Source organism: Anolis sagrei, chromosome 5 (assembly GCF_037176765.1).
Source record: "Anolis sagrei isolate rAnoSag1 chromosome 5, rAnoSag1.mat, whole genome shotgun sequence".
NCBI lineage: Eukaryota > Metazoa > Chordata > Lepidosauria > Squamata > Dactyloidae > Anolis > Anolis sagrei.
Window position 1 is genome coordinate 63,872,325 of NC_090025.1, and position 25,227 is coordinate 63,897,551.

The 25,227-nt window shown below is 37.5% G+C and overlaps 1 protein-coding gene across 1 annotated transcript in view; it reads left to right on the top strand.

The window, feature by feature from the left end:
• The window catches only part of TENM3 (teneurin transmembrane protein 3), a 1,604,633-nt gene that overhangs the window by 36,143 nt on the left and 1,543,263 nt on the right, over positions 1 to 25,227 (top strand). The gene's annotated exons all lie outside the window — the stretch shown is intronic.

Sequence of the window (25,227 nt, forward strand, 5' to 3'; positions counted from 1 at the left end):
ATGGAAGTCCATCCTTCACTCCCACAACGAGGGAGGGGTGTGTGTTCCTACCAGGACTATTTCACCTTTATCCTGCCGACCAACATATTCTTTATCCTATCTTTTTAATCATTCACAAAACAGAACATTCCCCTTCTTCAAGAAGTCCACCACATTTGCCCATACAACCCTTGCTTTTCAAACACAATCTCCAAATGGGAGATCACCCAGCCTTCGGTTTGCCCTATGGTAAGTTTCAGCTCCCAGTTGACCTTCAGTCTGGCCTGATGTAACTTAAATTCTTCAGGGCTTGTGCAATCAGTGCCTTCCCCTTTAAAAGACCTAAGCCATTATTCCTCCCAAGTGAACAACCAAATAAACTGCAGGATTCGAGTTTGAATTAATGTAGAACATCATTGAGTATTAAAAAAATGCAGTAGTGTGTACAAGTGTTAAAGAAAGAGAAAAAACAGCATAAACTTATATGTAAATTTAATTGGCTGGAATGATGTTAACTGACAATGCCTTGCAGAAGAATTCACCCACCCACCCTTGAGTTTTTCACATTTTGCTGTGTTACAAGCTTGAACTGAAATTGATTGCACTAGCATTGTTAAACATGATGTGCACAAGATGCTTAACACTGTGAAGGTTAAAAAAATCTTTATTGTGGCACAAATGTTAAGTAAACAAAAAACCCTGGCTCTTGTTTACCTCATCCCCTTTGCCATGACATATCTATAAACACATATATAAGGATTGATGCATTCACTGCCTCAAGAGGATACATAAGTAGTTCAAGGAACAGCTGTTTACAATTTCAGTGCCATGTAATCTCAGACTTAATACATATGTTTCTGGAAGACCTCATAGTTTTTTAGAAAGCATTTCAAAACAAAGAGCATCAGGTAGACCAAGTAGCCCTCTAAAGTTCATAATAAAGGTGTTCAGAAGTACCAATTTGTGTTCATTTATTTACAATCCCAGTGGATTGTCAGGGGCTTTCCCTCCCTGGCAAAGATAGAGAGGGAGAGCATTTTGCCTCCTCCCCCGAGGAAGAGGAGGGATGGTTCTAAGGAACCATCCTGAAGAGGGGGCATGGCTAGTTGTTGAGCAGCCAGCTTCCTAACCATTCAGTCCCCAACCTTCAAGGACAGCAGACGCAGGTCTGTGATTGGGGCTCTTGGAGGGAGCGGAGAGGCCTCCGTCCCTTGGCTCTCTCTCCCCCCCCCCCTTGAACTTTGGGGTCTGCACTTCTCCCTGGTGCCAGGAGACAGACGATGTCACCCCTTATTTAGGATGTGGGCCATTACCTAATACACTAACCTGGATATACATTTGAGGGGTGAGATGAGATTGAATTGCCCAGAAACAGGAAGAGTCTGGTCTCAACAACTTTGAGAGAGGCTTCTCCATACGTTTCCCATAGAGGTTGCCTGGGTTTAGGTCACCAGGGAACCCAGATATTTCACCCTTATAAACCGAGGGGTTGGCTGGACAGGGACGCTACCTTGGCTTCACCACACCAAGTTTGACACACTTTAGATTAGTTATAGTGGAAAAGTTAAATAAGTAACAATTAATAAATGTTGCCCAAATATTTAATCGAATTTATTTGTGTGTGGTCTCTTCATTTCGGGGGTGGGCAGGCAAATAACTGTATGTATCATGTACACAAAATATTAACAATGCCAATCAAATCCATTTCTATCTCAGTTTGTAACACAAAGTATGGAATATCAAGGGGGTGATGTATACATTTGTAAAGCACTGCTAAATCAGCATTTTTAACCAACTACATTAATAATGCTCTCTTTCTCATGCATGCATACTTTATTATTGCATTTATGAGTGTGCAGTGTTCTCCATTTACTGCAACTGCAATTCCCAAACTCTACCTATGCATAATAAAGTTCCTTGGGTGAATAAGTACTATTTGTTAAGAAGTGAAACTATAACTAACGCCTTCAGGAAACAGTTGCCACCAATCGGATTTTCAATAGGACAGTTCAGAAGGTAAAAATGTGTGCCTTCATTTTCAGTATTAAAAATACTGAGAATGAAGAATATCTTGAGCCAACATTCTTATGCTGACATTTCGCTTCTCTTGGAGTCTTAATCACAAATTTCTGTTCTCCAACAGAATTTTCTTTGGACATGAATGTTTTCTTGCTGTTGCTACTACTAGAATAGAAACAATAGAATATGTGTGAAAAAGTACCAATCTCCCCGCATTTATGCCAGCATTTGTTAGAAGCGTTTTTCATAATGTGAGCCAGTTGGGGGTGGGGGGGGTGGGAAGAGGGTGGTAAGGGTGGGTGAGTGGGCTGGGGGGTTTAAAGGGGTAAATAATCGAGATATACAGCAAAGGAAAGCACAATTGGAACCTGTATCCTAGCCATAAAATATGTAAACAGTTTTCATATTATCTTTTAGATGGCTAAGGTTCGTATTGTATTGTTTTGTTATCTCTATGAAAAAATTAATAAAAGAAAGGAAAAAAAGAAACAATAGAATATGTACATTGTTTCTATTATCCCCAAATAGGAAGGTAATGTGGTTGTTTAGTATACCCAAGCTACTTAATAGGCAATAAAACAAAATGGACATAATACTGCTCTCAAACGACATGTTATTCTTTCTTAAACTTGTAAGACTGACATTATAACACATTTCTCCCTCCCTCCCTCCTTCACTCCCTCCTTCATTACACTCATATGTAAATACTAGTACATATGTGAATATTTAAGCGCCAGTTTGGTGTACTTGAACTATGAGCAATGGACTGTTACTCTGGAAACCAGCATTTGAATCCCCATTCTGTCATTAGAACCCATTGGATAGCTTTCTCAGAGGAAGATGAAGGTAAACCTCCAATGAACAAATCCAGTCAAAAAAAGCCTGAACTATAGAATTTGCTACTGTGATCAAGAATGATTCCAATAGGGTGTTTTAGAGGGTCTACATGGTTGTTATAATATCTCCAGTATTAGAGTTAGCCATTTTTGGGGAGCAACATATCTTGCTATTTCACTTGGTGACTACAGCTATATATGAGGGATGAAGTCAAATGTCCTCTATTCTGATCAGAAAATGGTAACTGATCAGAAAATGGTAACTAGAACTTGTGTCTTCAAGTCAGTTTGTATGCATGTATTGTACTTGGACCATGGTTTGATATAGGCTGAGGTTATGGAAACAATTTGTTGCTATTTCTTCTTGAATGAATCAAAAAGTAATTCTAGCAGTTTACTTCCTATTGCAAGAAATGCTTGGAAAACCATGTCGTTTCTGAAACTTGTTCATAGTTTGGGAGTTGTTTGATGGATTTTAACTGATTTTTTAAATATTGTTTGTATTTCAGTCTGTTTTAATGTTTGTATATTTGAATATTTTAAATTGGATACCAATGTTTTTATGTCGAGCCATTTTGAGTCCCCTTTGGGGAGATAAAGCGGGGTATAAATATAATAATAATAATAATAATAATAATAATAATAATCTGTGCAAAATTTACACATGGTAATTTTATTCTGCAAATAGCATTTTCTGCACAGCTTTTCTATTCAAAAAGTAAATTTGGAAATATTTTCTGCACAGAAAAACCCCGTTTTTTGTGTTGAAAATCCTGTTTTCTATTAATTTTGCACATAATAAGTCCTGAACTGCAGGGATTCCTATCAATCCAGAATTTTTGTCATCAGTATTTTGTTTTTTTAATTTCTTTAATTATCTAATTTATATGCCAGCTTTCTCTTGAACTGGTACCCAAGTTTGCTTCCAAAAACATGTTTACAAGATGTAGCTCACACTGTAAAACTAATTAAAATGTTATATTTTAAAATCAAACTTTAAAGATAAATAAAAAATGTCCAATATCATGCCAGCCCTGCTTATATATTAAAAGCTTGCTTATGTAAAAGGTCTTAAGAGTGTTGACAAAAGAAAGGCAGCGGGGGGGGGGGTAGTCTCCTGTGAAAGGGAGTTCTAGCAGGTGGAAACAGCCACTAAGTGTGTCCTCACCAAGCAAGGTTTTGATGGTGGCAGGACAGAAAGACTTGTTTTAGAGATCTCAGGCTGTGTGGATAAGATGTATATGAAACATTAATCAATTTCATGTTTAGAATTGGTGTCCCATCTCCAAAATATTTCATAATGTATGTGCAAATATTCCAAAATCCAAAACAAAAAGAATAATCTTAAAGCCAAATTACTGCTGGTCCCAAGCATTTCAGACAGGGGATACTCAACCTGTATTGCTGCTATTGCTCTTACCGTTATTTTCTTTTTTTCCATGTGTTGCCATAAAAAATCAGAAAATCCTTTTTATATATATTTTGTTCATTCATTCATTCATTCATTCATTTATAATGTATGTTTGGGTAATTGACTGAATGCCATCTTCCAAAGGCACATATATGCTTGTCATAACAAGCAACATTTTCAAAGAATGAGCTGGTTCCTAAAAATAGGGCATTCATGCAAAGGGTGTTGAAGTACACCATGTGCACAGCATACGCAGCTGCATATGTTATAAACATTTGTTCTCTTGCATGTAAATGTTGGTGAGTCACAGCCAATTTGGGTTTCTTGCCACAAAAAGCTATTCCAAGGGAAGTGCATATGATGCGTATACATACAACCACAAGCATCTTAATGAGATATGTGCCATTTCATTCAGTAAATTCACATCACTGTGGGAAGTTTGTAAGTGGCTTCTGTGATAGATTTCCTAGATCCTGCTGCCTCTTTACTATTTTGCCAATTTTATATCGTATATCAATTTGTGAAACATTATTGACTGCATTATCTCATTTACCAAATACATTTAATATTTCAGTTATGAATAATTGCCCAACTCAAGCAAAAACCACTTTTCTGAAATAAAGAATTTGGCAAAGGCATATTCATACAAAGTTTTGGCTTAGATATGGTAATTTAAATTCATCCGTTTTTGCGATGCCTTCAAGACTTGAAAACCCTGAAAGCATTCAATTATGAATAATTGCCCAACTCAAGCAAAGACCACTCTTCTGTCAGGCCCAGTATTTCCGAAACTTCTTCAAGGAGAGATCCAAAATTTCAAATGGATTTTCCTTAGCCCTGCCTGGAGATGTCAGGAATCTCATCTATATCTCTCTGCAGTTAATACCTGTTCCCTGCCATCTGGTCTCATCTCTGAAGGAATCTTTAGTTCATTCAGTGCTAGTGACACGTGGGTGTCAGTGTGCTACACCAACATTTCTCATGATCATCGCCTTTTCTTTGAGGCATACAAGAATAGCAAAAGGTGTTTTCTAGGCCTTTTGCTGTGATTTGTTTTTACTATCAGATAACATAAATAGATTTAGGCCAGTGATGTTGTGCATTTTTGTCTGATATTGATCTACCCACCTTTGGGTTATAGGAAAGAGTGTGTTGATACCAGTCTCCTCATCTTAGGGTTTTCCTGTATTTCAAATACAGTGTTTTCCTAAATGTGAGAATAATTAACTGAAGTAAAGAATTTGGCAAAGGCATATTCATACAAAGTTTTGGCTTAGATATGGTAATTTAAATCCATCAGTTTTTGCGATGCCTTCAAGACTTGAAAACCCTGAAAGCTTTACTAATTTCATGCCACTGTACTAATGTGATGCTTAGATTTTAATCAGTGTTTTTAAAAATGGCATGCAGCCGAGACTTATATGGTAAAAGGTAAATTCATTTTTTAGATCAGGAAAAGTGAATTTTTAACTGTTCATTTGTGTATTAAGAATTCGGTAATGTTTCAAAGGATACCTTACAAGTACAGTAGGCATAATAAACTAAATCTGAATAACTAATATATGGATTATGTGATGAATTAATTAGCAATTATGACTTATATGATCCATTATTGCTTTACAATTAAACTTTTATTTTGACATTTTAATGAGTAAATTGTGAGGCTTTTAACATTTTTGAAATCAGGTACTCATGTTTTCCTGAACACCAAGAAAACCAAAGTGCTCTTTCAGCAGATACCAGTCAATCCCTCTGCCAGAAATACAGCTTAATGGTATAACATTAGAAAATGTTGACCATTTCTGCTACTTTGGTGGTCACCTCTCCACAAAAGTCAACATCGACACTGAAATACAACACCGTCTGAGCTCTGCAAGTGCAGCATTTTTCTGAATGAAGCAGAGAGTGTTCAAAGATTGGAACATTATTAGGGATATCAAGAAACTTGTTTATAAAGCTGTTGTCCTCCCAAACCTATTGTATGCCTGCAAAACATGGACCATCTTCCAACGTCAAACTCAACTTCTGGAATGCTTCCATCTGCATTACCTCTGAAAAATCTTGCAAATCTCTTGGTGGACAATTGTCAGCATTCGAGAAGAAGCAAATACCACTAGCATTGAAACGTTGATCCTTCACCATCAACTTCCCTGAACTGGCTACATGGTCTGAATGCTCGATCACCATCTCCCAAAGCAGTTACTGTAATCTCAGCTCAAGAATGGAAAATGGAATGTTGATGTTCAGGAAAAGTCATTTAAAGATGGGCTTAAAGCTAACCTTAAAAACTGTGGCATAGACACTGAGAACTGCGAGATCCTGGCTCTCAAGCATTCTAACTGGAGGTCAGCTGTTACCAACAGTACTGTGGAATTTGAAAAGGCACAAATAGAGGGAGAAAGGGAGAAACGGGTCAAGAGGAAGGTATGTCAAGCCAACCCTGACCGGGACTCTCTTCCATCTGGAAACCAATGCCCTCATTCCAAAAGAACCTGCAGGTCAAGAATAGGTCACTACAGTCACCTATGGACCCACTGGCAACACCCTAAGCTTGGAAAGCAATCATATTTGGACACAAGGGATCTCTGATGATGCTGATTTTCCTTTTGATGTTTTGATTTAGAAATCAAGTAGTACACTATTTCAGTGATGTGTTAAAAGATACCATATATTAGAATAGGGAACCACTTGGTAGAATGAAATAATTAATACTTATAACCATGTGTATGTAAATGATATAAGAAGAATGTACTAGTGTTATACAGAAGAATGTGAGTGTTCCCTATAGGTGTTGCTTTTAGATGCAAGTGACAGATGTTAAATGTAAATCTCTTCAGTAGCAAGCACTTATTAACATTCAGTTATAAAATAATGCAATATAAAATGACAAATGACAGTAATGTCATTTTAAAAACTTGATCCTTTGGTTGTATTATCATCATTTTAGAAGTAATGGGGGGTTTAAAAGACAAAGGTCAAGTACATGAATAACATTGTAAAATGTAGTTCTAAAAATCATTGTACTCTCTTTAGGAAATTAACATAATATGTGGGGAAATCTGAGAAGAGCAGCCATGGAGAAGAATCGCACAGTGTTATTCTTAGGCATATTTTACTGCATAACGGTTTATGGTTACTTTAAAAACGTTTTTCCTTTATTTCAAAATATACTACGATATACAAAACAAGACAAAACCAAGAGTTGATTAAAGAAGGAAGAACATTGTGGGGTCACAGTGCTTAGGGAAAGAGCTAGGGTTCTGTGGGAAAAAACAGAATTAGGGTTCCGGGAAGTGGGGGTTGGCTTATGGAGGGTTCCTTGACTATAGGGTTTCTTATAAAAAGATTAGATTTGTATGTACAGTGATACTTTGACTTAGGAGTGTAATTAGTTCCATGACTGAGCTCTTAACTCAAAATGTTCTTATTTCAAAGCGAATTTGGCCGTTGAAATGCTTTTAATCCGTTCTGCCATCTCTACGCCGTATCTGTGTTTGATATGTGTTTATAAATAACAAAATATGCTTTATAAATAACAAATAATGTCTAAATGCACATTCACAAAAAACAATAAAAAAGAAAGTTCAACTTTAAAACGATATAAGCACAAAGTTGTGGCAAGAAAGCACATCTGAGGCAACAAAATGTGTGTTGGCCAGTAGGGCTGGGCAACCACGGAAAAATTTGTTTTTAAAATCGATTCGTTTTTTGGGGGTTTTTGCGTTTCGATTTTTAAAAGAATTCCGAAATTTTTCTTTTAAAAAGTTCGATATTTATGAAATTTCGTAAATTACAAAACAATACGAAACAATTACGAAACAATTACGAATCGATTCGTTAATGGCGGACGCGACCGCGCAATACGCTAAAAAACCTCCAAATGGGACAGGGGGAACTTCTGAAGCTTCCCTCTCCCTCTGTTGTTGACTGTTGGTGTGACATTTATAATTTGTTTTCACTGATTAAACAAACAACAACTATAAAACTTGCCCCAGACATGCGGAAATAATAACGAAATGATTTCAAAACGATAATGAAACGAATACAAAACGAATTCGAAACAATTACAAAACGAATTTAAAAATTCGTTTCATTTTTTAGTTGCACCTGAATGGTTCGTTATCGCTTCGTTATAAAAAAAATAACGAATTTATAACAAATTACGAAATTACGAAACGAAACCGCCCAGCCCTATTGGCCAGTGTAACAGCAAGGCAAACCTGCACATTTAAATGGAACAATAAAAATAAAGTCCAACTTCAAAATGTTAGAAGCATAAAGTTGTGCAAAGGGAGCACAAAGAACAAAGTGAAGAGGCAGAAGCGTCATTTCCTTCATAATGTACTCATTCCAGCCTCCCCGCCCTCTCTTGTATATTACACCTATCATAAAGTCACTCCACTGGTTGCCAGTTAGTTTTCTGGTAAATACAAAGTGTTGGTTTTGACCTTTAAAGTCTTACACGGTGTGGGTTCAGGTTGCCTACAGGATCACCTTCTCTTGTACAATCTGCCCTGAACACTAAGGTCCTCTAAGGGGCATCTGCTCCAACCAGTCGGAACCTGACTGGTAGCCACTACCCAGAGGATCTTTTCATCGGCTTCCCCAAGATTTTGGAATGACCTGCCAGAAGAACTCAGACAGCTAAATGAGCTGTCGGAATTTTAAATTTATTGATAATTTACTGCATTTCTACCCCACTCTATCTCACCCCAGAAGGGACTTGGAGCAGTTTCCTGTTTTGGCAGTTATCCAATGCCATATTTATTTATTGTGTCAGAAGCAAATTGAGAATATCTTACAATGTATAAAAAACCATGAAGTCAAAAACTTAGCATTATGCTAAATTTCCTTTGACCAGAAGCTGGCCACTACAAGTGGTGTGCCTGCAAGAAGGTCCTCCATTGTGCATGTGACAGGACCCAGACGGTACTGCAGCATATGGTCTGCAGTTTGCTCTTCTCCACACTCGCATTTCTTGGACTTTATCCCCATTTCTTAAGATTTGCTCTGCATCTCACGGTACCTTCCAAGTTAAACATAAACCCATACAAATACACAACACTTTAAACTATAAAATCAAATAAAGCAAATAAATATGGTTAAAAAACTGTTAAAACACTGCACCTAAAAACCATGTAAAGACCTATCTCTCCCGGCAGACCTACCCAGATATCTGTAGGCATGAATTTTAAATGTGTGTCCTTTGTTTAATGACTCTTTTGTGTATTTTAACAAGTGTTTTATAGAGATATGTTTTGGTGTGAGGCTTTTATAGAGGTACGTTTCAATATATGTATTTGTTGTGTTTTTTTAGTGTTATGTGTTTTAATTGTTCTGTAACCCGCCTTGAGTTGTGAGCCATTATTATTATTGTTATTATTATTATTTACTTAAAATATATGAAAAGCATTTATTCTGTTAAGGGGTGGGCTGTTTTCTTATTTTCATTATTAACTGGATAAAAATAGTGTATATGTAATTTTGATTCCTACTTCTCCTCCTCAGTATTTTAGTCCAGTATCTAATTTTGAATATTTAGTCATTTGAATCAGTTGGAATGTGTGACATTTCAAGATGATGTAATTGTGAATTTGTACTTGATAGTGCTGATATATTCCAAATATTTGTCTCTGATATAATTTTTTGGGGAATTTCCATCATTTTATAAGTTTTGCTTTATGAATGGATAATGGGGTAGATTAAAAGAGAAAGAATGCATTAACTTACGTTATCAACTTATTATTCTACTGGCCTTTTCTGCTCATTTCAGCTACCTCTTTACCATTTCAGCTACCTCTTTACCATTATCTACCTCTTTACCATTTTGCATTTAGAAGTGTGCTTAGTAAATTAAGTTGTGAATTTCTTAAAATTTGTCAGGGTGAGTACCTCTCTTTGTCACACTTTGTTAGGCAGGCTTATCTGTGTGATTACTTTGGGAAGACAGCAGATGGTGGAAGAGAAAACTTTCTAGAACAGAATTTTTTTTGGAAAACAAAAGAAAAGTAGAAAAATAAGGTTTCAAGTGGATCTAGAGTTCTTAGCATGAGAATAAGGTTCTCAAGCATCCAGGACTTTCCTTAGTGTTAGGCCTTTTAGGTTGGAAAGACAGGTGTCCCTCAAATGTATCATGGGTTATGTGAAAGGAAACTAGAAGTTTGGAGGATTGTCTTCCTTTAGTAACATTTTCTCTGTTGATTATATTATTTAGTGGTTCTATTTTGTTTTGTTGTATACTATATACAGTAATTATTCTGTAATGTTATTTGTGATAAGTGGCATCAAACCCTTAGTAATTGTTAATGTGTTTCTAACACAGTGCCAAGTTTTTTAATAATTAAGAAAATGGTTTTTGTGAAATTTCTTACTAATTTTCTTCTACATTGGCTCCCCCCTCCTACCTTTACCATATTTCCCATTCTGTTTTTGGCCCATTCTTCCATCATTGGATTTGATTATCCTTGGAGAAGTTTGATGAGGTTGAAACTTGGAGCAAACTGATAAAGCTATGAAATTCATGTCCTATTCCCCTTTTAAACACCTTTTTAACAACATAAAAACATTTTCAAGAGGATTAACAGTGGCCTTTATGCCATTGTCCGCATTGCCTGCTCCACATTGACTCAGCGACATGTTAATCAACATTGAGTTAACTAATATAATTATTCACATTACTTCTGTTTTCCATTTTCTAATTTCTAATCCTTAATCTCATCTAATTAATTTTCATACCTAACATCTGAGAGGGGTGATAAGGAATGTAAAATACTTTCATTCTTACAGAAGGATACATTTGTCAATGTCTGAGATGGTTGCACCCAAAAGATAATGACTATACTTATACTAAAAGTAACTGTATGAGGTCACAGAGAAAAGGTATAAAATGTACCTTGCAGACTTAACAGACTCCTCTTGCAAAATAAGAATGAAAAAAGGAAACCAGTTAAAAAATGCTGTGAAGTTAATATTTGGATATTGCTTTCCTTCCTTCCTTTAAAGGAAGTTTTTAATAGAATTTTCAATTTGAAATGTTCTGGGATAAAAATGTCAAACCCTAATTTGAAAGTGTACTCCTCCCCTGCAAAAAAGTTAATTAAGTATCAATTAAACTGAAAAGTAGCAAACGTATTTGGAATTATTTTTCAGAAGTAGCTTAAAATACTGAAAATTGCCTCTTGTATTGTATCTTAAAAGAGAAGACCTGGGGGAATGGGCCATTTTTGAGGGGAAGAATCAGGACTTAAAAGCCAAGTGTCACAAATGTAACATACGAATGGGTTTTTCAAGAAACTTTCATTTAATCCTAAAATCATATCAACTGTTTCCAAACTGTTTCTTGGCTCTTTTCTTCTGTTCCATTTTTCAAAAACTCTGGTTTAGTTAGCAGAGACAGTATGTTGTTCTCCCATAAACACTCTTTTCGAATGAAATAAGTTCTGAGCTCAATTTGATGGCTTCCGGATGGTGTATGGGTCAATTTCATATAATCTGAATTCCAACCAGACAAACACAAGATGAAAATAGATAGTGAGCAAGTCAAATATAATCATTTTTCTAGTCTGCAAGCACAAATCTTCTGCCATTTTTCTTAAAAGGATTTTTAATTGTTCTGATACAATTAAGTTCTCATTGGGCATCAGAAAAATGAATTACTTTACAGAGGAGATTTCTATTGTGAGCAGCTGATGTCTCCTGAAGGAATATCCTCTTGAGTGCCATTCTCTTAGTTCTGTGGATAAAGATTCTTAAGGCAATAGCTGGAAGTTATTCTCCTTGCTGGTCTCGGATAAAACATCTTGTTTGTAAGCATGCACACAGGAAGTCAAATAAACTGTAGAAGATTCATGCCATATGATTGAACACAGACCTATCCCTAGGAGCATAAATAAACTAATTCAAGAATATTCACAAATGTGTAAGCCACCAGATGGCTCTCACAGATTCTGCACTATGACAAATGTTCTACTCCCCATAAGTCATTTTTAATTCAGGGGTTGTTTTGTTTTGTTTTTTTTGTCATGTGTCATATTTTCTCTTACACTTTTTGTGAATGAGAGGAAAGCTGCTTCTCTGCATAGTATACTTGATTATGGTAGGCTAGCTCAGAGCTGGATTGTAGCATGAATTTAAATAAGAGAAAGCAATCTAGTATTTGTTCTTTCTTACATGTTCTCTATTTGTATATCCTTTGGGTTGGGATGGCATGTTTTCTGTGGATGGCTTTCGTACATGCTTAGGAGAAAACTGGAGTGAAGCAAAAGCTAATGCTACTCCAGCTATGAATACATGATACCTGTATCCCTTGATAAGATGTCATTGAAAAATAATACGTATCACATAGTTTTGGTTAATTTCACTTGGCATATGACAACATAATAAGTATAGCAATTTGAGCAACTGTCATATTTTTATTCACCTTTGGAATGTCTTGAGATTTCTGGCTCTGACACTGTATGGCCCCATTTACACTGCCATGTAATGCAGTTTGAAACTACATTAGATGAATCTGCACTGACCATATAATACAGTTTCAAAAGGCATTAGATAGCATTGTAGATGGGGCCTCGATCCCTGTACCCCACTCCCATTGACCCATTGACTGTTTTATTACTCAGGGACCTTTGTCGGGGATGAAACATTACAAATCAGTTATAAATTAAAATTTCAGCAGCTGGCCATAACTTGTTTTTTTCTGCATCCTTTTGGACTTACTTGGATCTTAAACATTTTACTTTTTTGATGATATCCTCAGATGGATGATGGAAAATGATAACTATACTATTGCAACCTGTCCTGGTTTTTGTAACTCTCTTTTCTGATACAGTGTTCCCTCACTTATTGCAGGTGTTATGTTACAGGACCACCCGCGATAAGTGAAAAACCGTGAAGTAGGGATGCTATACTGTATATGTACTCCACCCACTCCTCTCTCCCCCTTCTCTCTCTCACGGCCCACCTTTCTTGAGTGGTTCTTCTTATATCTGGAGGCTCCCTTCATCAGGTAAAAGAAGAGTCAGGTGCTACTTTTGCCGCTGTTCTTTTCCCCCATCCACCCTCCCTCTGGATGACGCCCCCCTCTCTCTCAATCAATTTCTCTCTCTTTGGAGCACACGCCACTGTTCCTTCCACAGTTCTGCCTCCCACCACGGTTGAGGTGCGGGGGCAAAAAAGAGGAGAAGAGAAGGAGAAAGAGACTTCTCCCCGGCCAGTGCTGATCTCGAGCTGGAATTGGCCACTGTCTCCGCTGACATCATGATCACGATGAGAGCATGGTGGGTGCACTGAAATGGGGCATGTGGTTTTTTTTTGGGGGGGGTGGGCAGAGCAAGCAGCCCCTCCCCTCCTGAGCCTACACCACCACTGTGGCTGCCACCGCCAGCCCGGCCTTGTGAGGTCTCCCAGATCTGCGGGGATCCATCCATCCACCCACCCCTCCTTCCTTCACTACTTGAAAAACCGCAAAACAGTGAGTCTGTGTAAAGCAAACCGCAAAGTAGCAAGGGAACACTTACTTTGATTTCCTCCATTTCACTTCCTTCTATTTTACCAGAGCACTTCAAACACAGGTGAAAGGGAATAAACTTCAAGGGTGAAAGCTCTCTATTTATTTTCCCCAATACAAACTTACCTTTCTAGAATTTCCTCCCTCATCCAAAGTAACGATAATGAAACTGCATATTTCAATAAACATTCTGGATCAGAATCTAGTTGGTGGACCTGCCCGAAAATAATACATAAAGACTCCAGATGATAATACATAAAGTCTCCAAGGACTGGGGTGAATTCTACCCTCTTACACTCATCAGTTGTATTCCATATGGATTTAATCCTGAACACAAAATTGTAGAATACACACATATACTGATATATATGTAATAGCAGAGTTGGTTACTTAGTTGATCGTGGCCACTTTTTACTTTGTGATTAAACCATTATAACCCAATATATAATCCAATAAAGATGAGCTTGCTTGGATGGTTGCCAGCTTTCTCATATTAACCTCAATATGGGGGCAGCTTCCTCCGCCTTCAACTAATTAGCCTTTGGTGGTTTGCAGGACTTGGGTCCAACTTTGAGTGATTTCCAGAAGCATTTTTTTTCTGGCAGTTTGATTTCTCCCTAGACATTATTTTTAAAGAACTAACACTCTCTTTAAAAGAACATTGTGTTAAAGAATTGAACTGATCAAGAGGGATACATATTTTACAAACATTTAGTCTTCTATTAATAAATTAAATAGAAGACTAAATTTTGCATGCTTTTACTAGTTATACAATGGCATTAAATGCTTGGCTGAAATTCCACGGCTACTCCCAACCAGAATAAATATATTAATATGGGATAGTGCTAAGTGTTGGTTCATTTTCAGGAATTCATTCTAAACATTAGGGAGAGTTTTATGATGGTAAGAACTATTTTACAGTGAACACAGTGCCTCATAGTGCGATTGACACTCTTCTTTGGAGGTTTGTATATTTAGATGCCCTTTGATTGTATAACAGGATGTTGGTCTGGATGGCCTTCAAAATCTCTTCTAACTTTATAATTCAAATAGACTGCAATGAATTAAAATGCAGATATTAATAAATTAGAGCTCAAAACTCAATGAGACAGATAATTGATTAATGGTCTAATATATAATTATGAATTATTTAAAAAGAGAATAAATTATAAATTATAAGAAATTAACAATTGAGCTGCCAATCAAATCTACAAATAATTATGAGCAATATATATGAAATATATATAAGAGAGCTGGTGTAATGTAGTATTTGATAACTGGAGTTTCAGGCTGTATATAATCCAGTTCAATGCAGTTAAACTATATTGTGAAACTGCATTATATGATCCAGTCACAGTTTCTTGGCCTAAAAGCAAGGCTGTGGCAAACCTCCTCTGAACAAATCTTGCTAAGAAAACTTCTCGATAAAAATGGAGTGATAAAATATTCACAACTACTGCTCAAGACAGGAAGGAATAAGTGATGGGAAGTAACCACAATGATGAGATTATTGTGTGATTGCCATATCCACAAGGGATACATTCCAAGTCATCCTCCCCACGGATGCCTGAAACTTTAAATAATAGTGAACCCTATATTTTGGTTACTGTACATTCTTATGTACAAGTCAAGTTCATGTATAAATCAAGGGCAGGTTTTGCAGGCAAAATTATGGATTTTGATGTGACTTGTGTATAAATTTAGGGGCATTCTGCAGAGGGGGGGAAGCACCAATGGCACCTCAAGAGCATACATGAAGTTTGTGTTTAGACTTGAGTCCCGTTTCCAAGATATCTCAATCTGTATGTAAATGCAAACACATGGCTAAGTCCTTTGTAAATGTATCTTCTCATAGTACTCCTGTTTTCACATACTCTGCCATTACATAGATAAGGTCTAGTAAATGGGAAAATCAATGGAATGGAGCCAATAGAATGATGTTACACTGATTTATTATTTTAAAAAACCTCCTGCTAGATCCATAGTATAAACAGAAATTTTGTCATTCAGCAGTCTGTGAAGATAAATTTAATACTGTGCTTTACTTTTTATATTTTGGCAAAGAGATTTGATTATAACAAGTAAACCTAGGCACTTTGCTGTTTCCATTTCTAATCCCAAAACAGAAGGGTGATCAGAACTCTGCGTTTAATAATATATACAGTGTTCTCTCACTTATAGCGGGTGTTATGTTCCAGCAACCCCTGCAATAAGTGAAAAGCCACAAAGTAGGGAATTATGGGAGTTGGTCCAAATCCCATGGAGGAGGCGCCAGCATGGTGGGGCAGTGGGCCTCACAGGTCAGGCAAGTGCGGGGTCTGGTGCAGGCCCCGCTGCCTCCGATGGGAAAGGGGGAAAGGCGAGGCCTTCCCCTTTCCCCCTTTCCTATTGGAGGCAGTGCTGGTATGGTGGGGCCTGCAACAGACCCCACGGCAGAGGAAGCAATGGAGCCTGCACCAGACCCCGCTCTTTCCTGGCCTGTGAGGCCCACCGCTCCTACCTTGTCAGGCTGGATTAGAAATGGAAACAGCAAAAGAGCGTGGAGCAGCGCAAGGGCGAAGAAGAGGATGCCACCACTGAGACCCTCTTAGATGGCGGCCTCCTCTTCCTTGTCACCTCGGAGGTCCCTTCCTCGCCAGGCTAGGTGCCCAAGGCAGGCACCCAGCCTGGCGAGGAAGGAGCGTGGATCAATGCAGGGGTGAAGAAGTGGACGCCACCACCAAGGCCCTCTTCAGTGGCAGCCTCCTCCTCCTCACCACCTCTGCTCCTCCCTGCAATAAGTGAACTGTGAAGTAGCGAGGGAACACTGCACAAATATAATGTATTTGCCACTGCCTGTGTATCTGTAAAGAATCACAAAAGAGTACTTTAAAAATCACTGAATAATTTTCAGATTAAGCTTTTAGGATAAATAGGTTATAAGAAGGTTTGCATGGCTTTATTTAAGCAAGAAGCAGGGGGGGGGGGTTGTTACAAAGATGTGACAAAACAATCATTCCTCTTAAGTGGTATGCTTCTGTTAAAATAGATTATTGATTAGAGTTTGCCAATATGAAAAAGATTCATTCAAAGAGAGTGTTTATTTTAAAAGTAATACGGAAACAATTATACCGGCAAATGTATTTTATTTGAAGTCTGGACACCTAAAGAGGTTGATATTTGCTGAAATTCAGCAGACCAGGATGTTAATACATGACCTGTGAAAATATCTAGAATATGTACTTTATCTTCATGGAAGGCAGAATAATGGTTTGACTTTATCCTTGTGAACTATCACTCAGCTATATCTCTAAAATACATGTAATATTGTAAACCCATATGATATTATACATATTATCATTAATGTTCAAAAGAAAAATTATGCTGGTTTAAATCAGAAATGCATATTTGAACCTTTTTCAGCCATTTAAAAAGTCTGAAGAGAATGCAGGGATTGACCTTTTGGCCCTGTTAATTCTACTTACTTGGAGATCTTCGTTGGGCTGGAAGCATATTCATCTGCATGGATTTATGCTTAGTGCAGCCCAGAATCTGGTGTCTCTGTTACTTCAATGGTATTAACTGTGTTTAACTAAATGTCTGATTATATCTTCATTGAAGAATAGGAGATAAGGTGTGGACAGTGCAAGATTTATTTATCTTCATTCTTCAATTTGATGAACATCCAGATAGGTCTGTTGTGTCTCTTCCCCCTCCAAGGCGGAGCTCCATTTAGTCCCATGTAGGTTGTACCCAAGATCTACTATTTTGATTTACAGTATGTGAACAAGCCTGAGAATTTGCAAAAATAAAAATTTGGCCAAGAGGATTAGTGTTTTAATTTTATGATGTAGGCATAGTAGTAAAAAAAATAAAGCAGAGCTGCATATGTTGAAAGAAGATGTAAACACACCTGATATGTAGAAGCAATGTGATTTTTTTCATTTTATTTCATGAAAAAAAAATTTTAGAAAATGGAAAAAATGTTTTTTTTTAAAGAAAAGTATTAATTTGTAATTTTGGACATACTGCAAGTACAATTATTCAGTTATATTTTTGTTAAAAACCAAGGAATAAAGTTCTCTACGATTAAGAACATGTGAATTGTAAGGAACCCTACTGGCTTTGCCCACCCACCCAAAAAACTCAATACCAATAAAAATTGCAAAATAATAACCCATCGATAATAATTTTAAAAGAACTGAGAAAAATAAATAAAGCTCAGGAATAAATATAGGAATACCTGTTATTAAAATATTGATAATCTAAAACAGTGTTTCTCAACCTGGGAGTCAGGACCCCTGGGTGAGTCATGAGGGGGTGTCAGAAGACCCTCAGAAAACACAGTATTTTCTGTTGGTCATGGAGGTTCTGTATGGGAAGTTTGGCCCAATTCTATTTTTGGTGGGGTTCAGAATGCTCTTTGAATGTAGGTGAACTATAAATCGCAGCAACTACAACTCCCAAATGTCAAGGTCTATTTCCCCCAAACTCCATCGGTGTTCACATTTGGACATATTGAATATTCGTGGCAAGTGTTGTCCAGATCCATCATTGCTTGAGTCCACAGTGCTCTTTGAATGTGGGTGAAGTACAACTCCAAAATCAAGGTCAATTTAGCCCCCCCCCCCCCCCCCAGATTGCAAAAGTTCAACAAATAAATAAATAGGTCAAATAAAAACCTCTTTATATCATATGTTTGTTGTCTGGCTTCTTTATTTCATGGCGAGGGTTCAATACTTGTCTCATTTTTCTAGTTTTTGGTGGGCTTTTGCATATCTTGCTGTATAGCAAAGATTGTTTATTCATTGAAGTTAATAGATATTAAATCTATATTACTGTACAGTGTTAGTTGAGAAAAAGTCTATCAGTAATGTAATCAGAAAAAGTCTACCGTACATTACTACCTTAGCCTAATTTCATGCTGTGTAGCAGATTAGTTATTGAACAACTTGAACAAATTGTTGAAAATATTTTCAGAATAAATAAGAGTACCAGAGAAACACCATGGTAATATCTACTAACTGCTTTCAGTATGTTTCTTGGTTACTCTAATGGGACTTTGAATGTCTTTGGATCTCTTTGGGCAGTGGGAACAAGTTAAACAGTTATGATAGAACAGATGTTTACCACACTGGGAATACATATGCCAGTTGTCAGCAAAACTAGCTTCTGAAGTCAGTTTGTTTTTCAGTTATTCTCAGTTTTCCTATACTTACTACATTTGAGATTATTCTTATGTTTTTGTATTGTATGCATAATATTGCACAATGATACGAAGCCACACAGTGTCAAATTCTCACACTTTATCTTGTAAAGTAACCTTCTGAATAAATGTATGGCTGTTTTGACAAAATGAGTCGAGCTGTCCCCTGATTCCACCCGTTACGGTTATGAAAGCAAAGACAAATTATCCAATTACTAAGTACACTGCTTGAGGCAATACAGAAGAAACATGCTGATTAATCCAACTTTTATAGTAGAGTTCTCCTCCTCCTCATATTGTTAAGTTCCTCTAAGATAAATAGAATTGCACTGAAAAGGAAAACAAGTCTTTCCAGGAAGGAAAATATGATACTGTTCATAACAAACACAGTAAAAACAATGCTCACAGAACTAAGGAGAGATTCTTAAATGTCCATTCCAACATCTCCTTCAATATCTGCTTGTACTGTCTAAGTTCATCTAGTATGCTTATTCAGACATATGAGAGAAAAACTACCCTGCATTCTGACCCTTTCCCTGATGTCTGTATCCCTGCTTCCAAGGGAATGCAAGTGTTATTTGGATATACGCTCGAACGCCTATTGAACTTTACACACTGGCAATGGTTAATTTGTAGGACTCCTTCTTATGGTCAGTGGATGGTGTAGCAGTTTGGGATATGTGATTCAGCAACAGTAATGGTCAAGGGACAGAATATGACACTGTTTATGAGACTTGGTTCCCACTTTCTATATGTAAAATTTTGAAGATATTGTGAAAAAATACTTTATTATTTTCTATAGTGCTAAATCTTTGTTCTGCATTTTTACACTTTTATAATTAATAAATACGTTTTAATAAGAACTTTCCACATAAATGGAACCTCACTTTATCTTGGTTCCTATGTTCAATCAAACACAAGTAGAAACACTCTTCAGAGGTCCCAATTCACTGTGAAGAAAGTTTGATTAATATGCACATTGGGGATGGGATCAATGAGGACTATTCCCTTTACATGTATTTATGCACTCTGCTTGGGTGTGATACTTGGAACAATGACATTTTTCTACTTTCTCCGATTTGCCCCATATCAATAGGCTCTCCCACTCCCTTCCATCTCATCATAGGCAAAAACAAGGCTCAGAGTAGGAGGACTCTATACTTCTGTTGATAGGGATTTTCTTTTTCTTTTTTCTTCATAAAACTCTGAGAATCAACTTCTGCCTCAGGGAAAACTGAAGTAGGCTGTACATACCACTCACATATAAACAATTTCTCCTGAAGCATGCAGTTGAATCTTCAGATTTTACAGAGAAAAAAGAAAAGGCAAAACTCTTGTCTTGGTCAAGAAAGGCAACTCTTTGGCAGTGCAATTCATCCTTCTCAACCGCCACATTTTGCCACCAAATTTATGCACCAAACTATTCAAAATTGCCATTTTGCTGGCAGTTTTGTTTTGTTCATAGAGTACTGAAATGGTTCCATATGGTCAACAAGTTGGCCTTTCCCTGTCCCTTCTTTTCAAAACTTTCCTAGTTAATACATTGTGATAAACTAGTGAAGCGTTATGCAGTTGTCCATCAGTAAAATGTTATTTGAGATATAATGTTGTTGAAAAATTCCAAATAGGATATTTGTTATTGTAAATATGTATTTGATGGAAGAAAAAAGATATTTCATTGTCGTAACCTCATGGACTAGACCACGCTCGATCACTTTACATAGTTTTAGATCCTTTGCTCTTAATTTGTGTGAGAGGGGAAAAAGTGAGACTAATTGCATTGTAAACCTATTACGTATGAGCACAATTTTTTTTAGAGATTCTAAAGCAGTAAATACGTTAAGAAATGTGAAATAGTAAACATATTAGATTTTTCATAAACAGTTATCAGAATTGTTCCATTATCTGAGCAGAGGCCACAAGAAGGCACTAGAAAGAGAAGGACAGTCTATTTTATGGGGGGAGGAGTTGAAGGAGGAAAAGTATTTCCCTGTTTTCACTGCTTATTTCCTCTCCCTCCTTCCCATATCATAAATGAGGGTTATTTCCATGATGGGAAAATGGGAAATAGCAAGAAAACAGGGGGGATGGTTTTACTCCTTCAACCCATCCTTACTGGTTATTCCCCCTCCCCCCACCCAATAAAATGGACTGTCTTTCTCTCTCTAGCATCCCCTAGTGGCCTCCGCCTAGATAATGGAACAGTATCCAGTGGTCTATTAGTTGTTTTAGAAGAACGTCTTTTGATACCCGCACCATTGGGTCTGGGATATCGTAATACAAAACATAAGTCTATTTTCTACTGTGAAGAGATGAAGGCTTTTTCATTGGCAATAATTTCTGATGATGAGGTTTTACTGTTGAAGATGGAGAAAAGGAACAAAGCAGTGAATATTCTTTCCTTTTTACCTACCTGAGTAATGAGAATAATTCGACACAACATGTAGGTTAAGGTTAGTGAGAAGTTATTTAGATTTTTTGGAGGTGTGGTACAGCATCTTGTGTCAGGCTACACCTACTGGAACTTGATGTAAAACAATCTAGTTTAATGATCTATTGTACTTTAACATACTATAAATGAAATTTGCCATGGTATCTGATATAACTTGATCTGACTACTATGGAGATTATATGCTGATTATTGATAAAGAAAGAAAAAAAGAACGATACAGGACTTCATACTATTGGGTTTCATACTATTGGCAGAGTTTGTTTTCCAACCAAAACCAGAATTGTTGAAGTCTCCCATTACAACTATATCTCTTCTTTCTTCATGTTTGCTCATCTGTCCAAGGAAGACTTCATCCTGTTCTTCCATCTGGCTTGGAGGTCTGTAGTAGACCCCTACAACTACATCTTTTTCAGTTCTTGCTCCCTTAATTTTTATCCATATACTCTCAACATGATTGTCAGGAATGAAGTCTTGCATCTCTTCACAGGTGTAAACACCCTTAACGTACAGGGTGAGGCAGCATAACTTCCTTTTTAAAAATGCACGCCATTCAGTCGGTTGAAGACATAGCGGAGCGCTAGCGGACTCGTTCAAGAGGCGAAAGTATAAAGTTTTGTCCTGACACAATTAAGTCACCATCATGCATTGAAATAGTGAAGAGCATGCTTTTGCCATTGAGGCCTACTTTTCAAGCGGATTTGGAGTGGCCGGCCCGCTCTCCAGATTTGGCCCCTTGTGATTTTTTTTCTATGGGGTTTTTTGAAATCCCGTGTTTGTGTCAATGGTCCAAGGACCCTACAAGATTTGGAGACCAACATCCAGGAAGAAATTGCCAACATAATGCCTGCTATGCTGGCAAGAGTCATGACAAACGCCAGGAATCGATTTACTCAGTGTATGGAGAATGGGGGATGTCACCTACTTAATTTGATCTTCCAAACTACGTAAAACAAAACTTTAGGTAAGCGCCTACATTATAAAAAAAAATCTGATTCATACAATGGGTTTTATTAAGTTTTGAAAAAGGAAGTTATGCTGCCTCACCCTGTACAATAGTTGATTTTCTTCCCTTTGTGTGTGTGTGTGTGTGTGTATGAATTAGAAGTACCATCTCGATGCTGAATTGGAAGTGAAATTGGTGTTGTACATTACTACTGAGATAGCGATATGTATCACATGATATCTGTTTCCAGAATTATAAACAATTATTACTTCATGGGCACTGTGGGGTGGTTTGAACATTTGGCTCCACAGAACACATGCAGGTACAGTTTGAGTAAATATGTTCTCTTGATACAGAAATCATACTAGTTGGGAGATGTGGTGACAGTAACCTTGGTTCCTGCAGAAAAAGCTGATCTAATGCAAAAATATTATATGTAGCAGCTGTTTATCTTTCTAAATATATAGGAGTACACATCCTGGAAATGTTAAATGCTTATTCATACAGATCTGCTGTCTACATTTCAGCATATTGCCTGTCTTTGCTATTATTAGGGAGCTTTGAAATAATCACTCTGCTTTCCTCTGTCTCACTATCTGACAAGGTCCTATTCTCTATCGAATCAGCACTTCCAATGAATGACCTTGCTGTATTAAAGGTTATGGAAAAATTAGTTAAAATTATATGCCCCATGGAGATCTGCATACATTGATCAGTCATCTCTTCAGCTGTTTGTTATAGCTTAACTTCCCCTGTGAAAGTATACACCTTTCCAAAGGGAGTTCAAGTGTCCATCAAGTTTTGATCTGCAGAATTTACAAGACATACTTTATTTTTATTTATTTATTGGTTTTTGTTTCATGTATTGCAGATCACTTAGCATGCTCTTTGTAGTATACAAATATAAATTTATAACTTAACTTCCCTCGTCCTTGTAGTATTTTGCAGTATTTGTATAGTAATAAAGAAAGATGCATGAGCTGTGTGTGAACAAGTAGATTACGTCATCTGAGGAAACCAGATTATTTAATTGAAATCATCTAACCCATTTAATACTTTAATATATTGGTTTACTCTGAACCTGATAAACATACTTTATTCATTGGATGAAATTGGAATCCATAATTAATTATAAGATTCATAGCATGCATACATCATGAACTGAGGAACAATATGCCTATATGCTTGAACAAAAGGTTTGTTCTTATGAAGCTGAGAAGCAATCATACGTGAACCACATTGATGTGTTTCTGGTTGGAGAAACACATCAGACAACCAGATATTGAGAACAACAACCTTCATGAACCTTTTACATCTACCGAATTGGACCTGGCTCTCAATAAATGTAAAAATGGCAAAGCAGCTGGCCTGAATGCTCTACGGATGGAACAAATCAAGAACTTTGGTCCAAAAGCAAGGTGCTGGCTGCTGGAGCTGGTGAACAACTGCACTGCATCCTGTCAGATCCCCAAAATCTGGAGAAAAGCAAGAGTCATAGCCATCTTGAAACCAGGCAAAGACCGTAATGATCCAAAAAGCTATAGACCAATCTCCCTGTTGTGCCACCTTTACAAAGTTCTGGAGAGACTTATTTTGCATAGAATTATGGAAAAAATAGACCCATGTCTGATTCCACAACAAGCTGGCTTCAGGAAAGGCAAAAGCTGCACATCGCAAGTGCTGAACCTGACTCAGCACATAGAAGATGGCTTTGAACGGCAGCAGATCACAGGAGCTGTCTTCATAGACCTGTCAGCGGCTTATGATACTGTAAACCACCGCCTCCTCCGGAGAAAAATGTATAATATCACAAAGGACTACCACCTCACCCACCTCATAGGAAACCTGCTACAAAACAGGAGCTTTTTTGTTGAGTTCAGGGCCAGAGAAGCAGATGGCGGAAACAGAAGAATGGCCTGCCTCAGGGGAGCGTGCTTGCTCCATCAATGTTCAACATTTACACAAATGACCAGCCACTGCCAGAAGGGACAGAGAGTTTCATCTATGCAGATGATCATACCATTACTGCTCAAACAGGGAGCTTTCAGATGGCTGAACAGAAGCTCTCCTAAGCTCTAGATGCTCTTACTGCCTATTTCAGGGAAAACCAGCTCATCCCTAACCCATCTAAAACACATCTCACTACACTAAAACAGTAGATGTGGCTCTTAATGAAACATGCCGCATTATCATGGAGTGTCTGCGCCCTACACCACTGGAGAAATTACACTGTTTAGTTGGTATTGCACCACCTGACATCTGCCGAGAAGTAGCAACCAATAGTGAAAGGACCAAGGCAGTGACATCTCCAGCTCATCCCCTGTTTGGATATCAGCCAGCACGTCAATGACTTAAATCTAGAAATAGTTTTCTAAGATCTACAGAGACGCTCGCTGGAACACCTCAGCAAGCAAGAGTCCAAAAGTGGCAGGCTCAAACCCAGAATGTCAATCAATGGCTAAAACCAAATGAGAGACTCCCCCCTGGGCACACAGAAAACTGGGCGACTTGGAAGGCGCTGAACAGACTGCGCTCTGGCACCTTGAGATGCAGAGCCAACCTTAAGAAATTGGGCTACAAAGTGGAATCCACGACAAGCGAGTGTGGAGAAGAGGAAACTACAGACCACCTGCTGCAATGCAACCTGAGCCCTGCTACATGCACAATGGAGGACCTCCTTGCAGAAACTCCAGAGGCACTCCAAGTGGCCAGTTACTGGTCAAAGGACATTTAATCAACTACCAAGCTTGCAAACTTTGTGTTTTGTTTGTTTGTTTAAAAATGCAGTGTAACTGTTTGGTCTACCCCTGACATGATAAATAAATTGATGTGTTTGTACCCTTGCTTCTAAAGAAAAATATTATTACTTGTTAAAAGTACTCTGGTTGTCACACTCT